Here is a 22,535-nt window from a genome sequence, read left to right on the forward strand (position 1 = left end):
TGCGAGCAAATCAAGCAATGATTCATTTCTTGTCTGGTCGAAACTCTTAGCTTAGATTTAGGTACTGAAAATCGTCGTACGATACTCGTGCGAAAAGGACATTCACAACTCGTGTCGATTTAAAACACTCCCTTCGTTCGTGTATTAATGTATCGCTACTCGTATCGATTTTCCTCTTTTCCGCACTCGTATCTACAAGTATTTTGTTTGGGTTACAAAAAAAAAACACATTATTTACTCTACTACGTTTTATTTATGTCTCTTTAACATTACAAATTTGTGGACACTTATCTCTACAAAAATCTTGACAAAAGAAGTACAGATCGCTGAAATTAATTTTGATAGTAATATTAATGACGACTACTTCCACAAGTGTCAATTGTGAAATGCCGCAAAATACTAGTTGCTCTATAGAAGACCATAATAATATGATCCCCGATCCTTTACAACTACAACCCAGCAGCTCGGTACGCACGTTACAATTTTTTTTTTAATCTTCTTTAGTGAGGACAACTGAGCACGACGGCATATTTAATTGTTTATAAAGTTTGAGGATACCTGGAAAAAATGAATACAAGAAGCCATTTTGTAAATATAATAAATATTCATTGCTTTCAGTCACGCGTGTACGCCGCGACCATTTTGCGACCGTTTGTTGACCGTTTGGTGACCGTTTGGCGACTGTTTTTTACATGGAATATTACCCAGTCTTAATCCATATTTTAACAACTTTATTGGTTTTCTAGGCATTATTTTTATTATTTCAATATAGTATATGCACCGGAGCACTAAAACTTCACCAAACTACGCAAACACCGAGTAGTCAATAATATTATTACTGGTTAAACTGAGGTAAATTGATGGCGCGTTGTTAAATTTAGACTTATTTTATGAAATCACTCGAGCAATTTAATTGGCCATGGTAATTAGCCCACATTATATTACAAATGCAAACAATATTTATCTTTAACAAATTCTTACGCCATTACATTTTAATGTCAAATGATTTTATTTCTTTTTTACTTTGACGTCTCTGACAGTCGCCATTTGAAAAGAATGAAATGAACGAATGATTTTGGGAAAGTAGTCGCCAAACGGTAACAATGTGTGCACGTTCTGTCACTTCTGTGACAATTTGTGCCTGTTACCAATCGTCCCCATTTGGGTCGCCGCGACCCCGCGACTAAACGTCGACCGTACTGCGACTAAGCATTGAGACCCGAAGACCTGTGTGTACACAAAATAGGACGATTTGCGTAGGAACGGCTACCGATTATGGTTATATGGGTAGTTTCCCGTCCGGCACAATAAGTGTACTCACTTGAGCAGTTCCCAAAAACTTTGTACATAGCCACGTAAGCAAATTTTAATTGATCCTATTTTGTTACCAACATTTAGTAATATAAGTCGACTTTCATAAGATATATACAGGTGATAGTAATAATTTAGAAAATATAGATACTAGAGAACCTTCATGCTGAAATAAAACTCACAAAAAATTCTATTCATCAAATAAATCTTGGTAACAAAATAAGAAATATAGGAATAAAAACAAATGGTTTAACGTTTTCTTAATTTTTGTATGAACTTTTTGAAAACTGCTGACTTAAAAGTTAACAAACAATTCGACAATTAAATTAGCTGGGTGCGAAGTAGGTGGTGGGAGAACCACGAATCGATCGCAGCGCGCACCGTGGCCAAAAAAGGAACCCTCGGCAGACCAACTGTCACTTTATACAGTCATCACTTGTCACGTATCCGTACATTTACAGTAAAAATAAATAAATATGCGTCACGATACATGATACGTAGTTAACTGTACGAACACTGGGAAAAACAGTGATCACAAATTTTATAAATATTCACAAGCAAATTAGAAACCAGACCAACAAATGAAATAGATAATCGCTGTAAGAGGAAAAAGTAAGTAAACTAACATACTTTTAAAACAACATACTTTTAAAAAGACAAAAATTCTGCATTATAACGACACTACAGGCATAAATAATCCTCTCCAATACCTATATATGAAATGCGTTATTACCTAAAATCGGTTTACTTCTTTATTTACATTTCGTGAACTCAACCTTGAGAAACTCCGTTTGTGCTTACCTGAAATTTATTGATTGTGTCATTTTAGACGGAGTTTAAAAAGGTGAGTTATTATCGACACTATAGATTTATATGATCGAATTAAACATTACGCTATTTCATTAAAATTATTTGTTTATTTACTTATTCTTCGTATTGACAGAAAGCCATTTGGCGTTTCAAAGTCCGCCGTAGTAGTTGTAACCGCTAGGTGACGCTGTCACCGTGCACCCAGCCAATAATAGCGCATCGCATATCCATCCCGACCACATCAATTCAGCCAAGATACAGTGCCATCTCTTGGGAAATCGGGTTACTAATTTGATACAAACTAGATGAGTTATGTATGTTGGGTTTTCGGCGGTAATTTTAAATTGCGTGAACCGATTTTAATAAAATAATACTTTTTTTATTTGAAAGAAAATACGTTCTAGGCTCCGAGGTTCAAGGTAATAAAATATGTAAATAAGGATATACGGTTAAATTACAAACTTAGTTCAGAAATGATTTTGTACAATTTTTCAATAACTAGAACAGTTATTGAAAATTACTACCCATCAAGTTCAAAATAATTTTCCTAGAAAGCCTTTATAAAGTGCTACTTTTGGGATATTTCTTCATATTTTTAAAGTTATGGTTCAAAAGTTAGAGGGGGGAGGGGGACTTCTGGAGCGATTATGTCCGAATATATTAACATTATCAAAAAAAGATTTTAATAAAACCCTATTCATTTTTAAATACCTATCCAGCAATATATCACACCTTATGGTTGAAGTGAAAAAAATCACTACGTTGATATAAATTAAAAATATAAATTAAAATTCCTTTTCGCACGTGTATCGCGAGACGTTTTTCAGTACAGATGGCCCTCCGAAGTTTACCACTGACAAAAAATTTACCACTTCTCGTACTAGTGCGTAAAAAAGCACCACTTGGACTGAAAATAATACTGGAGCTGGCGAAGCATCTCATTGATACTAGATGTCTCATTAACCCTTAATTTGGCAAAGTCCGGTGGGACGGACAGGTGATAAAAAAAAATATTTCGCTTTTTAGGTAGAATTTTATTTAATTTAACATATGGAAAGAGACTCTTTTATGATACATGCTTTGTATAAAAATACTATTTGACCACTGTCAACACTCGTTTGACAGTTACTCGTCAAGATGGCACCGCATCAGAAGTCAACTGTTTTTAGCAAAATATTTATGCGTTTTTCTTTTGGTTTTTGTAAGAACAGGGTATTTCTGTTGTATAAATAATAAAATATATTACATAATAGTTGCAAGTGGTTATGTTTTCAATTTATTTCTCAATTTCTAATACTCATAATCATCATCTAAACAAGTTGTCCGCCGCACCGGACAGTGCCAAATATATACTAAATACGATTTGTCCGCCGTGGCGGACTATGCCAATGTTGCGGTGACACGTGTTGTAACAAATTATTATATTGTTTTGTTTATTATTTTGATTTTCTTGTTTTGGTGGCCTGCTTTTATGCTTAGATTTTTTATTTAATCCAACAGCGTGTGGTGCTGGACCAAGCAGTTAAAATTTTGGCACTTTTAGGTATACGTAGTGCGCGGATATTGTGAATGTTACATGTCGCGCGAGGGGCAATAAACATTAAAGAAAACCGGGTAGATCAAAATTTATAATTTCTTTGTCTGCCCCGAACATTGATATAAATAATTTCGGGTAGTTTTGTGTTGTTTACATCTTCGACGACATTTAGCTGGGACATCACTGTCACATCAGTCTGTCGTGATCACGGCCTGTGCAACCTGGCCAAAAAGTCGGAAAAAAGTTAAAATAATCATATTTGACTATAAATATGTGTCAGTTTGATTTTCATACAAAATTATTATATTTGTTAATTTTTAAAATAAATATATGTTAAGAAATACTTGTTTAAATGACCGTATGTTTGGCAGTGTCCGCCTCAGCGGACATATTAATTTATCCCAATATTTGGCAGAGTCCGCTGTGGCGGACATATTTTTTTTCCAAAACTAATAAATCTAGATTTTTTTAAATATTTTTCGGACGCTTTAAAAATACCTGTTATTCAATGTATTAAGTAAAATCGGAAAATTTATGTCACCAGAGTCTCTGCCAAATTAAGGGTTAATATAAATATGTAATAAGTAAATATTTTTTCTCAAACTTGCATAGAAGTTTTGTCATTACGTACATCAAATTAGGGCGGGAAGTACTACGTATCTGGTTCATTGAGTGAGGATGATATGTAATGGAATTTCATAGCAATTTCCCCACCTAAGCCAGCAATGCTCGAGTCATTTGTTTCTAAACGTCAAATTCTGACACAACGCCACAGAATAATTAATAATACTTAGGACAACGTCATCATCAGAAAAAAACATGTAAAACGGTTTACATAGACCGTGGATACCAGGATTACTATTACAAGTATTATAATTATAAATTGTATATTCTCATATGTAGTATAACTGGACGTATTGTGTTTAACTAATAACAAAATAGATGCGAGATACGAGTAAAATAGCCATTAGCCATTATAATGACTTTGCCTGCAATTGTCATTTCATGTTATACCTATTTTTTCTAGTATTCATGGTCACTGTATTTATTTACTGTAGTGTTTACATGAATCACAAACCAAATGTTGATTCTATAGCTTGTCCCCGATGTGTCACTAAAGATAATATCTGTTTTCACTTAAAAAATCAACACTGTTGAAAATGCTGTTAGAGTAAATAGCTGTAGAGTTTGTAAATCAGACCTGAAACATGATATTACAGAATTAATGTACACACTAACTGTTGGGTATCGAAAAATTGGTGAACAAATTACTTACATACTGAATATAATTTTGTAAGCTGAAATTATGAATAAGGCTATAAATTATAACAATGCAGGTTGTGTTATGCATATATACCTGCAGCATCCGATGCGTCTCTGCAGATGGGCAGGATTTTTTCCAGTTGAAGCTTTGGATCAAGGCGCCATTCATAAGCTGAGGTATTTATCGAAACATATTTGCGTTCTGGGACTGAAGTACAAGTACCTACTACTGCTGTTGTGTCTTGTTCCATTTAATTAATATTAATTTTCTAAGGTCTCATTAGTCACGTATTGAAATATGTATATTATCCTATTTGTATTAAAAAAAAAAATAGGCTGGCTGCCTCAGGGCCATAGCCGCAATTGTTGACGTAAAACGTGATGTGATCTACCACTATTGAGAACCACGTAGAGGTTTTTAAAGACGTTCACCTAACGTTTCACCTCAAATTTATCAAAAAGTATATTGCAAAACATGGCTACGCCTTATGGGGCTGCGGAATAACTTACCGAATATATTATATTGGTCACTGGTTCCCTCCTTGACGAGTGTCCTCACTGATATCGGTACTTAGGTTGTTTATTTGAATGTATTTTATTTACTTTGAGGATCCCCTTTAATTATATAAATGAATTTTATTAATCTTGGCAACACATGTATGATGATACGATAATAGGAACCCTTATAGTTTCGCCATGTCTGTCTGTCCGTCTCCGTCGTGTCCGTCCGTCCGTCCGTCCGTCCGTCCGTCCGTCCGTCCGTCCGTCCGTCCGTCCGCGGATAATCTCAGTAACTTTGTAAAGTGGGGGCTGATTTTTTTTTCATTCCAACCCTAACGTGTGATATATTGTTGGATAGGTATTTAAAAATGAATAAGGGTTTACTAAGATCGTTTTTTGATAATACTAATATTTTCGAAAATAATCGCTCCTAAAGGAAAAAAATAACTTTTGAACCATATGTTTAAAAAATATGAAAAAAATCACAAAAGTAGAACTTTATAAAGGCTTTCTAGGAAAATTGTTTTGAACTTGATAGGTTCAGTCGTTTTTGAAAAAAATACGAAAAACTTTTTACACTGAGCGTGGCCCGACACGCTCTTGTCCGGTTTTTCTTTCTGTCGTGACACTGACTTACTGTCACTTTATTTCTTTATATCCGTCAACAACACCCGACAAGGAGGCCGTAATATGTTAAAAGAGGTTTTGAATTAAGGCGCAAACACCTTATAAATATAGGTAAATATTTCAGCATTGCCACTTTGTAAGCTGCAGTCAGATTAGTAACGTTTGACGGATGAAGTTGTTGAATGGTTATGGTAGCGTAGTAACGACAGGAAATGTTGCATTTGTGTGAGCTTTTGTTTTACCTACCTACATAAGGTTACATTAGGTATACTTTATTACGTGGCTAGTGCTTTTGACAAGCTCTGAAGTTTTTTTACCAAATATTTAGCTTCTTGACCCAAGCTTGGTAGAAAATGGATTTAGGAAGCCTAGCGGTAAATGCAATGAAATCAAATCAATTTCATTGCAAGCGGTTGAAGTTGGGATAAAACGCCTCAAGGCTAATAGCTCCGTTGGACCTGACAACTTACTGGTGTATATTGTAAAGGGCTGCAAGGATTTCTTGAAGTTCTCGATACAGTGTATTCTGCATCTGGCGCTATCTTCTGGTTCATAATATCCTCGACGTTGGAAGGTGTCTAGAGTGAGACCGATCTCGAAAGCGAGTGGCACTTCCGTCGTTGAGAATTATAGACCAATCGCCGTTCTTCTCACCCTTGGCAAGCTGTTTGAGGCCAAATCTTGAGGCCTTCACAGAACTCTGTCTTCACAGGTTCGATCCTTTTTGCTTTGGCATGCATGCATGGCTTTCGGCCTACTCGCTCAGTTAACACGAATCTGTTGATACTGACGGACAATTGCTGCGCATCTTGATAGAGGTATTCAAGTCGATGTCCTCGATTTCGATCTGCGTGATCGACAACAGTTCGGCTGACATGGTTGTCCTGTCTCGACTCTTGGCGTCAGTCGAGGCTTCATTTTAGGGCCTCTGATTTTCGGTATCATGATCAACTATCTCAAATCGGTTTTTCGGGCGGCTCAATGTCTGTTGTATGCGGATGACCTTAAGTTGGTATACGGCCTAGAGCAAAGAGCCGATTGCGGGGCGTTACAGGATGACATCGACTTGGTATTTCGGTGGAGTATGGAAAACAAACTTCATTTTAACCCAACCGTTGTGTGTGTACATTCAGCCGCTCTCACACCGCTCTATATTTTCAATATATGTTAGGAACGGAGCCCGATAATTGTGTCTTCTCTGTCAAGGATCTGGGCGTTATGTTCAGTGATCGGTTTTTTGGATTCGACATGGGGTGAACGACCTCAATCATTATGTCAGTATGGATATGCACCGGGAATCCGGGCTTAATGTTGTTAGAAAAGGCAAATGAGCTATAAGATCTATGTATTTGCACTTATACGATAACCTGTGACCTAATATTATGGTATAAATTATACAGCTAGTACTATTTATTTATGCAATCCTTAGAAGCAAATAATTAGAACTGAAATCCAAAGAAAATAATGAAATGTCAATGTCAAGATTTTGAAGTATTTTTTCCATCATGAATATCATGATAGAGGTAATACTTTGTGGAGGTTCTAATATATTTTGCTTAATAGAGTGTAGAGATTAGGAAAAGAATAGAAATTTTTGTCTCAACTGGTTGCCATGTAAGAGTAAAAAGTTCCTTAGAGATAATTTCGTCGTATCAATATTAACTTTTCTACTTGATATCCCGCGAGGGTGAATCCAAAAAACCGATCACTGGTTATGTTTGATACGCGGCTCATTTTCCACTAGCATATTTCTTCTCTGGCGACGAGCTGTTTCCGTAGGCTGGGTTTTGTAATCCGAAACCTACGCTGTTTTCAAGACCCTTTGGCCATAAAAATAGTTTACAATGCCTAATAAAGAGTAAACTGCCTTATTGACTGCTCAAGAAGGCGCAGAAAGTATTTTTAAGGCTCTTTTATAAAAAAAAGTCTTCGGGTTCTACCCGTATCTCTACCCTCCCAAGTATCTCTTTGGCTCTCTTGGGTATAACTCCTTGGAGACCGGGCGGAATTTTCAGCTCATGATTACAGCATGTCGAGCCTTACGCGGTGAGGTGGACTGTCCTGAGCTTGTATTAGTGCGTCTCGTACGGCTATTTGTTCCCGATGTTCCGAGGATAGCACTCAGACCTTGACGACGCGACCTGTTGGCTATGCCGCAGACGCGTACCGTATCGTACTTACAGTAACTTGCTGCTGCCCCGCGCCCTCTCACAGCTCAATGCCGCGGTTCTGGGTTCGAATCCCGGTAAAGGCATTTATTTGTGTAATGAGCATAGATATTTGTTCCTGAGTCATGGATGTATTCTATGTATATAAGTATGTATTTATCTATTTAAGTATGTATATCGTCGCTTAGCACCCATAGTACAAGCTTTGCTTAGTTTGTGGCTAAGTTGATCTGTGTAAGGTGTCCCCAATATTTATTTATTAAAACAAAAAAAGAATGCGCTCATGGCGTCGACACCTGAGTGCGACTTGTTTGCGTGGCGATGGACGAGGAAGCCTGGTTGAAAGATCGTTTTCTTAAACACAAATTGGCTTTTCTCGATTGTGAAAATGTGTACAAGTAACTAAGTACTTACGACATATACACCGTGACCGTTAATAACCCTAAAGATTTAAACCACATATTTTTGACGACAGTACAAGTAAATAATATTATATCAACATGGGTCTAATTATGTGTCTTAATTAAATTACTATTTCAGTACGAATTAAATCTTATTAATTGCCCGCTTCTTTATGAACAAGCCTTTAGGTGGGAATCTCAAGTTGAAGAACAGAGAGCGAGCATGACACTTCACGAATCGCTCCGAAATCATACGACGAAAGGCGAATGGCGTGACTTGTATTCCATGAATGACAAGAAGTGTCAAGTTATGTCTAGCACGATGTTTGTGTTGAAATTATTTTTATTTATTGGCACCACAAAATACCACAAAATACTTATGTATCCAAACTTTATTAGGTGCTACGACATTAAAGTGCTCTTACATTATTATTGAAACTTGTGGTAATTCCCACAGGAGGTCCTTGGAACAATAGGAAGGCACTTTGGATTATCCGAACGTTATTTATTTATAATTTATTAATATATATTTACACAAACATGTTTACATCATGAGTCCTGTCAAAAGAGTGTCGTTTGAAAACTCAAAAGTCTGCACATAGACAACTGAGGTTCCAAACTTAAACTTGGTCAAGCATGAGTCGATTGCATATTCAACCTTCACAATAACACACCCCCTCAATCGACTCTGCTTGAAGCGTTAGTACATACTTTACAACTTTTATCTAATACTTCACAACTTTTATTTAAAAGGCCACAATCTCATTTCCAGAACAATATTTCAAAAAATTTCATCACATTAGTTTACCAAAAAACAAAAGGTTTCAAAAAACATTATCATCAAATATTAATTAGTACATATCTACATGTACTCTCATATAATATAAACTCCCACTAATCGACACATCACTACTAATATATAAATAAGTAGTTAATTATTCAGCTTCTCGCCTCATATTATTCTTTATTCTCCCACTCGATACATCGCTACAAATATATAAATAAACAGTTAATTATTCTACTTCTCGCTTTATATTTATCTTTATTCTCCCACTCGATACATCACTACTAATATATAAATTAACTACATCTATCTCCCTTATTTATTCCACCTCTCGACTCATACTTATCTTTATTCACCACAGCTCGATACATCATTACTAATTGCCAAATACATATTCGATTATAAAATTACGTATCCTTCCCTTCTCTAAACAAATACTAAAATACTAAAAATTATAATAATATTTGGAATAAATAAAATTTAGAAAAAATACTTAAGGATAACTTCAGAACACTGTGTAAATAATGACTATTAAATGAATGTGTGGTTTTACTCTTTTTTTTTTCAAGTTGTTTGTTGGTTGCTTTTATATTGATTCACTTACCATTAGTACACTTACACCCCTTAAGTGAATCATTATTAAGCACCCCCTTAATTCTAACTTTATTTCATGTTTCCAGAATCCTTAAGTTTTCTTTCAATACACATTCCTGTATTATTTTTACACACCCTATAAAAAACTTACATACTACGATAATTATAAACAAACCCCGACATGTGCCGAAAAATAATTAACGTTTACTTTAGCCCGCACTTATACTACACTCAATGACTCATTTTAGCCACAATATCACTAAAACACTAATCTTCGTTGACATTTTTCAAACTTTACAGCCGGTAAACTTTTAGTTAGTATATCAGCCAGCTGTGATCCCGTCGGACAGTATTTAACTGTAATCTGATTTTCGTCAATTTTCTCTTTTAGGTAATAGTATTTTACGTCTATGTGTTTGCTTCTTCTCCCCATGATTCCTTTTTTCATAAGCCAAATTGCAGATTGATTATCTACTCTCATCTCAACTTCTAGTTTTTCCTTGGTTATCTCAAAAATCAGATCCCTTATAAATAGTAGTTCTTTACAACATTCTGCTGCTGCTATGAATTCTGCTTCTGTGCTGCTCAGTGCGACTACTGATTGTTTTCTTGAGCTCCATGCCACTGGTCCACCATTCAGCCAAATCACAAAACCAGAAGTGCTGCGCCTAGTGTCTGGATCTCCCGCGAAATCCGAATCACAATAACCCCTGAGTACTTTATCATCTTTATTAAAGTGAATCCCTTTTTCTGTTGAGCCTTTCAGGAATCGCAAAATTGTCTTAGCATTATTCAAATCATTTAAATTTGGAGAATTTTGATGCCTCGAACAATAACCCACTTGAAAACTAATGTCTGGTCGCGTTTTATTCGAAAGATATAACAATGACCCTATCATCTCTCGGTAAAGCTCATGAGACTTAGTATCAACCTTTACTGACGGATGCTGTTCTATCAGAATTGTTGGACATTTACATTCTTTGGCATTGTTTAGGTTAAATTTCTTAATGATTTTCTCACTGTATGTTTTCTGAAAAATTTTAATCCCATTTTCATCTTGCTTAATGTCCAAACCAATGTAATTGGTGACTTCATCTAAGACTCTTAGTTCAAAAGCCTTTCTAATTCTTTCTATTATGTACACTAGATCTTCTTCTTTCTCTCCAAGAACTAATCCATCATCGACATATACCGCAAGAATAATCTTTCTTTCACCCTCCATAACAAAAATGCATTGATCAAGTTTCATCTGCTTGAACCCCATCTTTATTAAGAACTCTGTAAACTTAATATTCCACATTAGTGGAGCTTGTTTCAGACCGTATAAGCTCTTGTTTAGTTTGCATACTTTGCCTTCTTTGTTGCTATAGCCTTTGGGTACCTTCATGTATATACATTCTTTCAAGTCTCCATGTAAAAAGGCTGTCTTCACATCAAACTGTTTTATTTTTAACCCTTTTGCCGCTGCAATAGATAGTAAGATTCTTAAAGACGTACTATTAACTACCGGACTGTACGTCTCGTCATAATCTATTTTGTACTTTTGTTGAAAGCCTCTTGCAACTAGTCTGGCTTTATATCTGCCATCAGACTTTACTGTAAAAATCCACTTGCTAGTAACTAATTTTCTTCCTTTTGCTTCCTGTTCATCCACAAATGACCACGTCTTATTTTCTTCAAGTGATTTAATTTCTTCTTTTATTGCCTTTTTCCATTTATCCTTTTCTTTTGATTCTATTGCCTCCTCGTAAGTTAACATTGAAGCTTCAGTATCATAATTCATTAAATAATCTTTATATCTATCAGGTAATCTGCGGTCTCTAGCAGGTTGAACTCTTCTATTTTGATTAACATCACTATCAATATTTTGATTTTCAATACTTCCAACTCGATTTTCAACTTCTTCATTATCAAAAAATTCTTCATTCCCATCATAAAATACTTCATTATTTTCTTCTTCTTCTTCAATTGTTTCTATTTCATTTGTTTCATTATTGTCTTTTGTTTTATCTTCATTTGTTTCGCCTTCATTTATTTCGCCTTCATTTGTTTCGCTTTCATTTGTTTCGTCTTCTTTTGTTTCACCTTCTTTTGTTTCACCTTCTTTTGTTTCATCTTCTTTTGTTTCATCTTCTTTTGTTTCATCTTCTTTTGTTTCATCTTTTGTTTCATCTTCACTTGTTTCGCTTCCTAATCTTCTTAAATGAATAACACCTTCTCGAACATTCTCTGCATTTCTACTTCTTACTTTTCTTTTTAACATATCACCTTCTCGACTCTTCTCTATATTACTACTTCCTCCAACTCTTCTTGATGTACCTCTTTCTCGACCCTCCTCTCCATTGCTACTTGTTTCAATTCTTCTTAATGTATCTCCTTCTCGACCTTCATTACTGTTGACTCTTCTGACCTGATTTTCTTCCTGCCTGTTTATTTGATCTTCATTTTGTGTTGTGCCTTCTCTAACTGTCTCTTCAGTTTCTTCGTCGATTGTCCAAAGACCTCTAATAGTTTCATCATTTTCTTCATTTGTATATATACCTTGCTCATCTTCATTTATTCTTACATCCCTCGCTCTTACAATTGTTTTTGTTTCATCCACCCATATTTTGTAACCATTCCTGATATAGCCAATCAGGATTCCCTTTTGCATCTGACATCTAGCTTTCGTACACCAGAGTTTATTTTATAATAAGTTGTTGAACCAAAACGTCTTACATGTGATACATCAGGTTTGATGCCAAACCACATCTCTGCTGGAGTTTTGTCTTTGCCTTCGGTAGGACTTCTATTGATTAAGAAACTTGCAGTTATAAGAGCTTCACCCCATAGATAATTTGGAACTCGACCATCGAATAGTAATGCTCTCGTTCGTTCTAACAAGGTTCTATTTAATCGCTCTGCTTTTCCATTTAATTGAGGAGTGTAGGGTATTGTTAGATCCATAATTATGCCCTTAGAGCTGCACCAAGACATTAGGTTATTGTTCGAGTATTCTTTTCCGTTGTCGCATCTGATTTTCCTAACTTTTGTATTGAAATGGTTCTCCGCTAAAGTCACAAACTGTTTTATTTTATCAAAGGCTTCACTTTTAAAAGTAATTAAGTAGACAACACAAAAATGTGTAAAGTCATCCAAAAAAGTAATAAAATATTTTTTATTATCCCAAGTGGGAATTTCTATCGGACCGCAAATGTCCGTATGGATAATTTCTAAAGGAAATTTTGCTTTAATTCTATTATTTTTGAAAGGTTTTCTAGTCATTTTTGCTTTAATGCATATTTCACAAAAGTTTTCTTTATGTTCCCCCCAATTTTGATACCGTTCACCAGTTTAGCTAGACGCGGCACATCCGATACGTGAACTAGCCGACGATGCCAAATATCGGCGTTCTCAGAAAGCAAAACCTCGCGAACAGTGTTAGCAGAAAATTGTTGTTTCATAAAGACCGTTTCTAGTTTTATATCCCGTAAGAATAATGCAATTATATTTCTTTACAGTTACCTTGTTTCCAACGAAGAGTACAGAAGCTGCATGATCAGTGATTGAACTTACAGATATCAGGTTTCTAGAAATTGCAGGAACATGTAGTACATCTTCCAGTTCAAAACCATTTGTTTTTACTGTACCTATGGCTTGTGCGACGAGGTTCTCTGCATTAGCACATCTTATTTCTACATTTACATTTTCTGTGGAGTTAATGACATCATTATTATAGAACATGTGAGAGGATGCACCCGAATCAATAATGGCTCTAATACTAGTTGTATGCTTCAGTTGTTCACTCACCAGACTAAAAGTGCGACAAAATTTTTCAATGTGTCCCTTCCTGTTACATTTCCTACATACCTTTGTAGAAAAACATTCACTGGAAGTGTGGCCACTTTTATTGCATATAGTGCATTTTTTATTATTACAGAATCTCGCAATATGCCCTCGTTGGTTACAATTAAAACAAATTCTTTCATTGCTTTTCATTGCTTCCTCTGTTTGGTGATTTATATCTGAATTGACTACTATTGAATAATTATTTTCAACAAGCTTAAGTTCTTTTTGAATTCGTTCGATCAAAGTATGTATGGTTTGGTCAGACTTCGGAGTTACCTCCCATACAGTCCTGAAGTAATTTAATGTTGAAGGTAAAATGGTCAAAATCTTTTGTATAAGCATGTCATCATTTATTTTATTTGCGGTAGATTCTAGTTCAAAACACATATTTTGCAATTTGCTAATATCTTGAAGTATATCTCCAGTAAATTTGTAGTTATAAAATTCTATAACTCTGAGGTGACTGTCTTTTTCCACTTTGTAATTGAAGACAATATCTAATTTTTCAAAAATATCCTTTGTGGTTGAGCAATTAATCACATAATGTAAAATATTTTCATCTATTGAATTTAAAATATAGTATTTAGCTTTTGCGTCTTTACCTTTATCATCGGCTCCAATTCCTTTTGCATCCAGAAATAATTTAGCTAGTTTTCTCCAATTAGAATAATTCGTATTTAATTTCAAAGTCTTTATGTTGTCCTTGCTGTCCATGATGTAGTTTACTTACGGTTTTTCTTTAACTATGATGTTACTCTCGTTGCTAAGGTTATGTTGTCAACAACTGTGGTTGCTAACGTTATTCTCGCCGTACGAAAGCTGACTAAATAATGCTGAAAAAATACAAACACTTCCTAGCTTTAAACACAATGTTCCTTAATGTTGCGTATGGGCCATAACCTGTGGTAATTCCCACAGGAGGTCCTTGGAACAATAGGAAGGCACTTTGGATTATCCGAACGTTATTTATTTATAATTTATTAATATATATTTACACAAACATGTTTACATCATGAGTCCTGTCAAAAGAGTGTCGTTTGAAAACTCAAAAGTCTGCACATAGACAACTGAGGTTCCAAACTTAAACTTGGTCAAGCATGAGTCGATTGCATATTCAACCTTCACAATAACAAAACTTTGTGTCTTAGGTATCTTTTTTTTGACTAACAATCACAACCATAAATTGTTAGGCATGATAATATTCGAAGGAAATCATACCACTTATTTTTTACATCATACTTACCTCTTACCTCATACAGGAAAGGGACTTTGTTGTAACAGCGATCATGCTAACCTGTACCTACAGTAAAATAAACAACAACATGAAACAGTTACGCATTTTTATTACGAGTAGATAATTTAATGAATTAGATTTTCAAAATGTGTACCGTTTGCCGTTGCGTGTGCCGTTTTCAGCACAAATATTCAATCTTGAACGGATTTCATGATTCAAGTTAACATAATTAATTCAAGTTAATCCGTGTACTTTCCTGTAGTGAAAAGGATGCAGGCCGTACCTTTTCTATAGCCTTAATACGAACTGATAGTTAACATTGACCATTCTTGCTTACATTACAGCTCTTGATGACAAAGGTCAATGGGTCTTCTGTTATGATGTTCATTATTCTGTTCTCTGCTTGTTCATCTAGATTTTTAGCCCTTTCTCTGTGAACTTTTCCAAGCCCTTTTTCGCGAAACTGTCGATGGACATCCGCAAAAGTCGAATGGTGAGGTTATACCGTTATACGACGGTTTGGGTATCGTCTTCGGTATTCGGCGACTGCCTGGAGCGAGTTCCCATCACAAAATCCGTACACAAAGTGGATATCTGCTAAATGAGCCGAAGGATAATGCGGCATAGCGAATATTATTTATTACAGTCAATAAAATATTCAATGTTATTTTATCTTGCGTGACAATTACTTATCATTTGTATTTTAGTGACAATCAATTTCAAACTAGCCAGTTATAAGAAGAACCACTCTCGCGACTTAGAACAGAACAAACCAAATTACTTATCTCTATTCTCAGTGATAACAAAAAAGCTACTTGAGATTGAAGTGTGTATGATAATATATTATAATTATTCGGCTTAATATTATTTATTTATTTATTTTTAATACACTACACTGTATTTTAGTTGCATGTTATCCTTTTATCTCGTGATGAAAATATTTTCGGTAGTAAAAACTTTTTGTAGATAGATACCAAACTTCTTTATGAAACTGGCTAACAACCATACAGTTAGTGCGTCTACGTGTAAAAGAAGTAGGTGGCTACGTCATGCTCACGCCCTTAGGGTGTGTTACACTGGAGATTTTTTAACTTCTGATTTGTTGTAAATAATTAATATCTCCTTAATTATGAGTTTTTGGACTATATGTTACATAACTTTATATACTCTAATTAGGCTCTAGTATCGTTAGCTTAAATCTTTCGGGTTATTAACGGTCACAGTGTATATATATTATTATGTCCAAATAGATCGCTATTAATAAACAATCTAAAATTGGCTTCGTATTTTTATTGTAATTACTACATACATGTAGCGCTGTTGGTTTTCCATGTAACAAAAGAAAAACATTCTAGGGAAATCTTACTGATTCTCTTTTTAATATTTTCAGATTCAATGTGTGGTCACCGTATGCCTTGTATTACGCTGCCACAATTGTTGGGCAAATAGTCTTAACTGGATTTAGCTTGTTTCAGTTAATTACTCGTCAATTGACTTTAGCAACATTTTGTACGTCTTACTTTTTATACTAATGTTTAATCTAATGTTCATGAATTAACAAAGAACCCCGTACCAAAAGTATGGAAAATGAGGTTTCAGTTAAATATTCTGAGATTTTGATATATTATAGATTTGCACGTCCTGAACAAAAGTGTCTATGGGGGCTACCACTGTTGCCGAGTCCCTTTCAGAGGTACGACTGCTTTTGTGCCCCAAGGAAATCGACTGCAGTACTAATTCGCACCTTGTCACAGTGACAGTAATATCAGTGATATGACACCTCTGGCGTCTTTCAAGTGCAAAATAAATCGGTTCATAAATATTTTATGAAATTCTTATTACAACGACAGATCATTAGAACATATTTTTGTGCATTTTAATGGACCCATATTTTTACAGTAAACTGTACCAGACAAAACAACCTATTAATAACGGATAAAATACTTAAAAGAAAAATAGTGTTACTCGTTAAATCTTATCTACATATATTTACATATTTTCATAGATACACATGTACACTTTTAAACCCCGTTTCATTAAGGGTTCATTCCTGTTCGCACAGTCAAGTATGTGGTTTAATAATGCAGTACTTGGGTATTTCACGTTTTCTTGATGTCGTGCATAACCAAAAGGTACCATACAACACTGGCTACATGAGCACAACAACCAATAGTTTTGGCCCCGGTTTTGCATTTACAGTAATATGCCAAGATAGGCTTTTCTTCCGGAATTTCGTTTTGGAACGCTATCCATATCAGGCCGTGCTCATTTAGTTCGTCGAACTCAAATACATCGTTATTATCCATATCCATTTTGTCCTTTATGTAAGCTGGGCTTAAATTAATTTGGTAAACACCAATAGTCAATCGCTTCAAATACGCCATGTCAAGCCTAGGAAACTGCGGAAAATTATTTTCATTAAGGAGGTTCCAATTAGCATTACGTCTAGCTAGATTAACGCCAGCTGCCACCCGTGCTTGCATTACATCAATATCATTAATCCTGTTCAGTAACTTTCTGGCTAATGGGACAGTTGCATCCTCCATGATATCTGTTAATTATAGCACTAGCTATTTTCAGAAAGTCGTTTAGATGATTAAGGTGTGCCATTGGGATCAAACCATCAAAAAACTTAAAAATTGACTTCAAATGGCCATTGCGGACTTCAACTATCCGTCTTGTCTTCGTAATTATTCGTGATTTGTTGGCTGTTGCTGTTGAAAGTTGTTGCTGTCCACGTTCAAGGACTTCGGGCATTTTACAGTGCATGCCTTTATTTTGGAGATATGGCACAAGTGCCGCACAACATCTCGAAACCATTGGCTCATACAGTGTTGTCACATCTACCTATTTATAGGTAGATCTACCTATTTTGCCTCCCGTCTACCTGTCTACCTATTTCGGTCCTAAATCTACCTATTTTCTAAAATATTACTATTGTAGAAAATTCTCCATGCGTGTTACGAAATTAAGTTTTACCTGTCTTATAATTACAGCATTTTACTTAAATCGGAACGTGTTTAGTGAATAATCTGTGGGTGAGTCAGCTTGAAAGTCTTGATGTTTGACAGTTTTGACACTGACAGCCTGGTAGTGACAGTGACAGTGTCATTTGACAATGACATTCCTCATAGCAGTGCATATGACAATGTAGAAAGGCTATTTTCTTCAATAAATCTGATGAAAACTTGTCAAAGGAACAGATTATGTACGGAAACGTTAGAGGGGCTGCTTCATACAAAGCGGTTCATTGCGAACAATGGAGACGCTAGCTTGTGTTTAAAATATTTTAACAAAAACATATATAAACACCATAAAGAACTCACCAAGTAAACCAATAAATATATTTTTAATAGTTTAGAAGCATTTTTAGGGTTCCGTAGCCAAAATGGCAAAAACGGAACCCTTATAGTTTCGTCATGTCCGTCTGTCCGTCTGTCCGTCTGTCCGTCTGTCCGTCTGTCCGTCTGTCACAGCCGATTTACTCGGAAACTATAAGTACTACAGTGATGAAATTTGATGGGAATATGTGTTGTATGAACCGCTACAAAATTATGACACTAAATAGTAAAAAAAAGAATTGGGGGTGGGGCCCCCCATACATGTAACTGAGGGATGAAAATTTTTTTTTCGATGTACATACCCGTGTGGGGTATCAATAGAAAGGTCTTTTAAAATGATATAAAGTTTTCTAAAAAACATTTTTCTTAAAGTGAACGGTTTTTGAGATATCAGCTCTCAAAGTCGTAAAAAGTATGTCCCCCCCCCTCTATTTTTATAACTACGGGGTATAAAATTCTAAAAAAAATAGAGGTGATGCATGCTAATTAACTCTTTCAACGATTTTTGGTTTGATCAAAGTATCTCTTATAGTTTTTGAGATAGGTTGATTTAACTGTAATTTTGGCAGGTGTATAAATTGACATAATAAGTTTATTATATTTGCTGCTACGGAACCCTTTGTGCGCGAGCCCGACTCGCACTTGGCCGGTTTTTAATCATTAAAACTGGACTTACCTTAGATGGTATTAAAACAGGTAGATCTACCTATTTTTCGTTTCTAATTCTACCAGTTTCTACCTATTTTTTCACCCTGGTCTACCATTTTGTTCAAATTGTATGTGACAACACTGGGCTCATATCATCGTTCGATTCAAACTCAACTTCAAGTATGCTCGCATCATTATTTCTGGTGTCTAAAAAATAGGGTCCGTGTATATCTAAAATGTATCCATCAGGGGCTACTATTAGGCAGGGTTTTACTAAAGCTGGGTGTGCTCAATAGATCGAGACAGTATTTCACTCCAGCCCACCGCCTTCAGCTCTATAAGGCGCAGGTTCGCCCACACATGGAGTACTGTTCTCATCTATGGGCAGGGGCACCTCAGTACCAGCTTCTCCCTCTGGACCGCATCCAACGACGAGCGACTCGAATTGTCAACTGCCAGCATATCTCCGATCGGCTTGACCCCTTGGCGCTGCGTAGAGATGTGGCCTCGCTCTGCATTTTCTATCGCATGTATAACGGGGAGTGCTCCGAGGAATTGTTCGGATTAATCCCTACCGCTTCTTTCCGCCATCGCCCTACGCGACAACATTTCCATCGTCATCACAGATGTCATATATACCATAGATCAAGCAAACGTATCTACTTAGCGTGTCAAATGAACTCAGTGAAATCCACTGAGTTGTCCGTCTTTACTCGCAGCTTGCAGCTTTCGGGCATCAATTTTTGTAAGTTGAAGTCAACCAAAACATAAAAAATGCCTCGTTACGTGATATTCAATTGCAACAACACAAAAATTATGAACAATCAAGAGCCTGAGACATATTTAAAATTACAGGCAAGAATCAACTTCAGTACAAAATTTGACACGCTCGGCCTCTATACAAATATATGAATTTGTTTCTTCTATCTAAATTAAGTTCTATGATCGTCATCATCTAGATGGCTGGCAGTCCTCAACTGTGCGTTTCTCCAGAAACTTCCTGCCCCGCACAGCTAAACTGTGGAATGAATTGTCGCCTGCGGTATTTCCGGACCGATACGACCTTCAAATCTTCAAGAAAAGAGCGTACACCCATCTTAAAGGCCGGCAACGCACCTCCAACACCTCTGGTGTTTCGGGTGTCCATGGGCGGCGGTGATCGCTTACCATCAGGCGACCTGTCTGCTCGTTTGCCTCCTATCCCATAAAAAAAAAAAAAAAAAAATGACGATTTTTATGAAAAGAAAAAGATTTTCTGAGAGATTTTTAAGTTGATAGGTTTTCCTATATGATGCATCAGTAATAACTATTGCTTGTCGATTGTTAGTATTAGGGTTGTATAGTTCATTAGCGAATGGTGTCATATGGGCATTAATGAAGTCATCTCGAGTAATGGCATTATAACCACAAATCACAAATCTTATCAATAATGATTGCCTGACTATTTTCATGTCGCGACTCACGTTGGCTCTAGACTTGAAAATAAATTTTAGGAAATCATCAGAGTCCTTGACACATTTTCACCAAGAACATCAATATTTTTTTTTCTGAGACATAGCGGTCAGACCCGTCGTTAATCGGGACACAATACTGCAACATGTCTTGAAATTGCTGTTTTGTTACGGGAGATATGATACTGAAATCTTTTTCTAAATACGTCAAAATCATCCTTTTTTGTAGGGATGAACTCAATTCAGGACCTGCAAGTCGATAACGTCGTTTAACAAACAGTAACGTGGGCTTCAATTCTAAAAGTAGTAACCCGGAAATATCCAAGTGTCCAACGCAACATCGAGATGATGCGGGTACATACATGTTTAATTCAATGAAGACGTTTGTTTTGTTCTTGCATTGAGGTTCAACCGGGGATGGTTTTCTGGTGAGTTGCAAATCATGCAAGTATTGCTCGACCTTTGCCTCAGAACGTTTAAAACAATACAATCATCGCGATGCAGCTCCTCCAACTCTGTATTTAGCAATCTGTCACAGTTAATACATACACGGGACTCATCGTTAAACTCAGCCGGGATATTGTTCATACTTTCTCTGTATCAAATCGCCATCTGGGTTTTTTCGTCGTTATTTTCCGGTATCCGCCGCAAAGCACGAGGAACATAGGCATTATTGCAGACAAAGCAATGTCCTCTAACTAATAGTAACGCCATTCTACTTTTATTACCTATTTTCAAAACTTACATCTAAACCTTACTTAAATATTAGTTGGTAATTGCATCTAATTAATGATTTGTTATCTGATACAAAATCAGTCGTAACTCTGAAAGGGACTTGGCAACAGTGGTAGCCTGAGACTTTAAAATCTATATTATATCAAAATCTCAGAATATTTAACTGAAACCACATTTTCTATACTTTTGGTACGGGGTTCGTTTATTAAATTATTTATTTTAGCAAGCTTCGTATTCTATGGTACTGCTATGGGCTCATCAATTTTGTTCCTTGGCTTGGCAAGAAGTTATGCTGAGTTTCTAAGGGAGGGTTATCGATTTGAACAACGTTTATCTCAAGTATGGACTAAGAAAAGCAATATAAAGTCTATTGCAATTACTTTCATTGTATTTGGATTAGCTACAGGTCAGAATGATAGTATAAGAGCGTGCTTTATATGTAACTCACCACAGAAACAAGTTCGACATAATTCCAATAAATTGAAATAGATATCATACACGAAAGAAAAAACGACAAGAAATACGATAATTCCAATATTCGATTCAAATCTACACTGCACATTCATTCTAGTTAGGGATCGCACTTAGGTCGATATTGAACTAGCTGTGCATGTTGCAGTTCCTAGTACGAATGCAGTTTGAATTGGAACTGTATCTGGCAGCATACTCTATATATGTATGGTACTATGTTCATTTGTTCATCTACTGAGGTGTCTAGATAGGATTACTGATCCTAGTCCCATGGCTTAGGTTTAAATAATAATATTTTTGGCCCCCTGCATACATGTAAAGAAACTTTAAAACGCTGTAATCGGGTTCATTGATGAAATATGTTGCTTGTCCGATTTGTTTGATTAATTGATTATAGTTTCATTAACAGGTATTCAAAGTTTATTTAATAGAGATATTCGTAGTTATTTGTAGCGGCCCACCCCGGATACGCACGGGGATTATCATAAACAAACATAATTATATTAAGTTATCCGTAAAAGATAGATAGACATATTTATGCCGTCATGACTTTTTATAGACCTATTAGGGTCACTTGCACCACCGAAAATGGAGGGTTAACCCGAGGTTAACCCACCATTTTACATGGAATTTGACAGTTGACAGCCCACTAACCTTGAGTTAAGCGGATAGTTGGTTAAGTTAATTACATTATTTTGATATAGGTACTTAGCTCAAACGGTTCGAGCAGCAGGATTGATCCGACTCGATTTGAAAATATCGTCATATTTCAAACAATTAAAACAAAATCTCAACAGATTATATACTTAATAATCTTAACCTTCCTCAAGA

The sequence above is a fragment of the Leguminivora glycinivorella genome, chromosome Z (genome assembly GCF_023078275.1).
Source record: "Leguminivora glycinivorella isolate SPB_JAAS2020 chromosome Z, LegGlyc_1.1, whole genome shotgun sequence".
Lineage (NCBI taxonomy): Eukaryota > Metazoa > Arthropoda > Insecta > Lepidoptera > Tortricidae > Leguminivora > Leguminivora glycinivorella.